General features: G+C 42.8%; 1 pseudogene; it reads left to right on the top strand.

Annotated features, from left to right (window-relative positions):
* Positions 1 to 1,455: 1,455 nt before the first annotated feature.
* On the top strand, positions 1,456 to 2,841 carry LOC100341736 (deoxyribonuclease-2-alpha pseudogene; annotated as a pseudogene).
* The last annotated feature ends 2,817 nt before the right edge of the window (positions 2,842 to 5,658 follow it).

Below are 5,658 nucleotides of genomic sequence, written 5' to 3'. Positions count from 1 at the left end.
TTGTGAACAGAAATTGATCACTGGGACTAGTGAGATGGCATTAGTACATGCCACCTTGATGGGATTGAATTGGAATCCCCTGGTATGTTTCTAACTCTACCGTTTGAGGTAAGTCAGCTTGACTATCTTAAAATTCTATTCTATCTACTGGGGTAGGTGTTGTGGCATAGAAGGTTAAGACTGCCTGAATTGCTGGCATCCCATATGGGCACTGGTTTGAGTCCTGGCTCCTGGCTTCAGCCTGGACCAGCCCCAGCCATTGCGATCATTCAAGGAGTGAACCAGTGGATCTCTTTAAAGGGAGAGAGAGAGAGAGAGAGAGAGATCCACTGGTTCACTCCTTGAATGGTCGCAATGGCTGGGGCTGGTCCAGGCTGAAGCCAGGAGCCAGGACTCAAACCAGTGCCCATATGGGATGCCAGCAATTCAGGCAGTCTTAACCTTCTATGCCACAACACCTACCCCAGTAGATAGAATAGAATTTTAAGATAGTCATACTTTCTTCCCTCCCTATTTCCCTAAATCTCCCTCTTTCCTTCCAATTTTTATTTAATTTTCACAAAAACATAATTATAACTTACTTTATAGTCATAGGTTTAATGCATCACCAAACATAATATTCAACAAATAAAACATAGAGTTTGTCATTTCAGCCTTAAGGTCTGCATCCTGCTTAATGATAAGCATTGAGATATTGCCATAGAAGTTAGGAACAAGAGAAGGAAATCTAACATCAGTGCAATTATTAAACATTCCTCTTCCCAAAATAAACTAACAGTGAAAAAATAGAAGTTCTTTTTAATTCAAGAGGAGGAGGTAAATTATAATTTTGGCTCTATAAAGAATTTTTATAGAGTACAAGAAATGTAATGCATATGAATGAAATTGACATTCTGAGGCTTGATTAGTATGTATAGTCCTTGTCTATATGCCTGGGGAGCAGTGATTACTATTACTACTTACTATTTGTTGAATTTGAAATCAATAAAGGATTAAGCTTTTAATTATAAGGTAAATTGAATTGTCATTCAAAAATTGAAAGAAAAATAAGAAAGGAAGGTAGGAGTGAGGGAGGGAAGGGAGGGATAGTAGGGAAGGAAGTATCATTATGATCTTAAAACTGTATATATGAAATACATAAAATCCATTCCCTGTATATAATAAACAAAACCCAAAAAGATATCAAAATAATTAATGACAGAGATTAAACATGGACAATAAACATAAGACAGATACCAATAAAACACATAATTCTTCGATATATGAAAAATGATTCAACTTCATGTTAAGTGAAAACCACATTAGCATATTTTTTACCTAACAGATTGGCAAAGATAAAATTATGAACAAGATCATGAGAGACTTCTAAGATTTTGGGTGAAACTAATTTGGTTAAAATTTTTATTGTGGATAATTCAGTAATATCAATCAAAATTTAAAATGCGAACCTCGTGATGGCCCAGCCCGGGTTCCCTAGAGTTTGGGGAAGTGAGAGTTGCAAGACACTCGGCCTACTCCAGCTCGTGACCCGGCCGGCTGCTCGTGGTCGCCTCACGAGGCGGCATGGCTGCCCCGAGCCCGCTGCTGCTGACTGCGCTGCTGTGGGTCCCCGCCAGGGCCCTGAGCTGCTACGGGGACTCAGGGCAGCCGGTGGACTGGTTTGTGGTCTACAAGCTCCCCGCCCACAGCGGGTCCGGGGATGCGGCGGGCAGCGGGCTGCGATACAAATACCTGGACCCGCGCTCAGGGGGCTGGCGCGGGCTCCATCAACAGCTCGGCGGGGGCCGTGGGCCGCAGCCTGCTGCCGCTGTACCGGAGCAACGCTAGCCAGCTCGCGTTCCTGCTCTACAATGACCAACCGCCCAAAGCCAGTAGAGCCCAGGGCTCCTCCAGCCACGGCCACACAAAGGGTGTCCTGCTCCTGGACCAAGAAGGAGGCCTCTGGCTGGTGCACAGCGTGCCCCGTTTCCCACCCCCACCCTCTGCTGGCGTGTACAGCTGGCCCCACAATGCCCAAACCTATGGGCAGATGCTGCTCTGCGTGTCTTTTCCCCTCAGCCAGTTTCAGAGCATTGGCAGGCAGCTGGCCTACACCTACCCTCTGGTCTATGACCACCAGCTGGATGGGGTCTTTGTCCAGAAATTCCCCGACCTGGAGGAAGTGATCAAGGGCCACCACGTGAGCCACGAACCGTGGAACAGCAGCCTTACGCTCACGTCACAGGCAGGGGCCACCTTCCAGTTTTGCCAAAGCCGGCGGGTTCGGGGATGACCTGTACTCCGGCTGGCTGGCGGCAGCCCTTCGTAGCAACCTGCAGGTCCAGTTCTGGCAAAATTCTCCCGGCGTCCTGCCCTCCAACTGCTCAGGGACCCAGCAGGTTCTGGACGTAACCCAGACAGCTTTCCCTGGGCCGACCGGCCCCACGTTCAGCGCTGCAGAGGACCACTCCAAATGGTGCGTGGCCCCAGAGGGACCGTGGGCCTGCGTGGGCCACATGAATCGGAACCGCGGCGAAGAGCACCGGGGTGGGGGCATGCTGTGCTCCCGGCTGCCTGCGCTCTGGAAGGCTTTCCAGCCCCTGGTGAAAGCCTGGCAGCCCTGCAGCGAGGAGGAGGAGGAGGCAGGGCCAGGAAGCCCCAGCTAAGGCTCCAGAACTAGTTTGGACTTGATTTTTTTTTTTTCATCCAGCTCAGCTTTCCTCATAATGGGACCCTAATTATGTTATTTACCCTCTGTGGAACTCTGTCTACCCATCAGCAAAACGGGAGTGGCAACACGCCAGGCAGCTTTGACCGGGAGTAAAGAGATGGGCGGATGCGGCTGCTGAAAAAAAAAAAAATTTAAAATGCATCTAATTCTATTTATAGGAATCTACTCGATGCAATCATCTTCAACTGCACTAAACACACTATAAAACTCGGTGGCATAAAACAACAACAATTTATTATTGTTGTGATTTTATGTCAGGAGTCTTTCAGAGCACAGACAACACAACTGACTTCTCAGCTTTAGTGACTCAAATGGCTGCGGGCACCAGGGGCAGGAACACAGGCCCATACCTGAGCCTCTGGTTGTCCACTGTGTTCCTAGGTTCTCCATGTTGCAGCTACCATGGCTGCAATGTCTAGAAGCTTACAACACCAATCTCTATGTGATTTTGCTTCCATTAGTTCATCATAGTATTATAAAGTCAGAGGATTCTAAAGATACTATTTGATCAGCTCTGTTCACTGTTCAAATTATAATAATCACGAAAGCAGGTTGCGTTGTGAGAAATGGGCTCTCAGACACTCAGAGGTCTCTTTCATATACAAGTGTGTTAATACTTCACACTACAGCAAGGTCAACACATCCATCCACTGAAATAACACTGTTCTAAATGTGTAGGAGGAGTTGAGCTCTAAAAATCATATTTTCCATGAGTCTTTGAAGACTGCTATACGTGTATTGTAGTCACAGATCTTTACAGAGCCCTCACTCATCCATAGTGCTTTCCTTCTGGGTCTCTCATATTTCATTACGCTACATCTCACAGTAGAGGCATTTTTTGGTTCTGTATGTAATATAACCAAGAAGGTTATATTGCAAAAATCCAGATTGAAGGAACCTAAATTTCATAATTTAAGTGGGAAAACAGCAATGTATTCCCATCCCATTTAAAACCTCAGTGATTTTTTCTAAATATCACTAAAACACTTTTCAACACTGGTATAACAATTCACCATAGATTTCTCCATGATGTAAAGCAATTAAATGCAAATCAGCCATTTCTTAGTACTTTTATTCATTGGTTTATTTAACAGTAAACTTACACAATTGTCTACAGTAAGCAATTATATGAACATAAATAATTTTCTCTACTGCACTCCTACAAACATTCAGAAAAATAGATTAAGCCTAAAAATAAGTTTATGCAAATAATAAATTCAAGCTACACTCACAATTCTTGAAACAATGATTCCATTTAAAACTTTTTTTACAAATTAGAGTTGTCAAGAAAAGGCTTGTGGGAGAGAAGAAGTGTGTCAAAGAGTTTTTTGGTGGTTGTTCAGCAGCCGTGAATGTGTGTGATGATGACCTGGTGGGGTGGGGAGTTCTTCATGCCTGAGGTTTGTCCATGAACTGTACCAAAGAGCTAGACCTGTCTGTATAGCATAACACTTGATCCTCTAGAAGAAAATGTTGTGACCCACCATCTGAAATCATACAGAGGAATGTGGACATCAAAATGGACATCTCTTTTTGCTGCTTTTGCTTGCAAGCATTGCCTGTTATAACGTAGCACTGTCCTAGTAATTGCTTCTTCTAGATGAATGCATCTGTTGATGCCTCTGGTATGATTTAAAATTTAAAACGTTTTTCTATCCATCTTTAAGATTGTCCTGTGAAATGGACTGCTTACAACTATGAGCATTAACTTGAACTAGTTCTTTAGCAGTAAGCTCTTTGCTATGCAAGACTGATGGTTCTTCATGTGTTCAATGAATACATCACTAAATACAGCCTTTTTAAAAAGATCCAAGTATGGTCTTCAGGGTTTTTTGTGGTGGTGTTTTGCTTTGTACCCATTGAGACCATTAAACTTTGGAAGTCAAAAATAAATTTCCTTGTTTTAATAGAGGAAATTTTCACTTGATGATGTGGAAAGATGATTCTAATAACTGAAAACACGTTTGGACAGCATAGGCATAAGACATTACCACGTTGGGAGATAGCTGAGATGTGACACCATTCACTCCACATCCTCCTCCCCAGATTCACAGTCAGTGGCAATGCTCTTACCAGTGTGCACAGCCAGATTCATTCCTATGTAGTTTCAACTCAAATAATGAATTTTGGCTAAAATTGTTTGTAAGCCCTCTATAACACATTTTCTTTCTTTTTTTAACTTTTATTTAATGAATATAAATTTCCAAAGTACAATTTATGGATTACAATGGCTTCCCCCCCATACCGTCCCTCCCACCCACAACCCTCCCCTTTCCCACTCCCTCTCCCCTTCTATTCACATCAAGATTTATTTTCGATTATCTTAATATACAGAAGATCAGCTTAGTATACATTAAGTAAGGATTTCAACAGTTTGCTCCCACACAGAAACATAAAGTGAAAAATAATAGATGATTTTTTTTAAATGATGATGAAATCAGATCAGACCTATTGTCATGTTTAATCCCAGTGAGAGTCAAGTTGGGAGTTGATAATTTCTTTTTTTTTTTTTTTTACAGAGGATCAGGTTAGTATACATTAAGTAAAGATTTCAACAGTTTGCACCCCCATAGAAACACAAAGTGAAATATATTGTTTGAGTACTCGTTATAGCATTAAATCTCAATGCACAGCACATTAAGGACAGAGATCCTACATGAGGAGTAAGTGCACAGTGACTCCTGTTGTTGACTTTACCAATTGACACTCCTGTCTATGGCATCAGTAATCTCCCTATGCTCCAGTCATGAGTTTCCAAGGCTATGGAAGCCCTCTGAGTTCTCCGATTCTTATCTTGTTTAGACAAGGTCATAGTCAAAGTGGAGGTTCTCTCCTCCCTTCAGAGAAAGGTACCTCCTTCTTTGAAGACCTGTCTATAACACATTTTCAAGTTGTGGAAGTTCAAATAAAGAGGGATGCCATGAGGGTAAACAATCTCTAAGTTCTTA

This window comes from Oryctolagus cuniculus, chromosome 7 (genome assembly GCF_964237555.1).
Source record: "Oryctolagus cuniculus chromosome 7, mOryCun1.1, whole genome shotgun sequence".
NCBI lineage: Eukaryota > Metazoa > Chordata > Mammalia > Lagomorpha > Leporidae > Oryctolagus > Oryctolagus cuniculus.
Note: the sequence above shows the minus strand (reverse complement) of the source record. Positions and strands in the feature narration are given on the sequence as shown.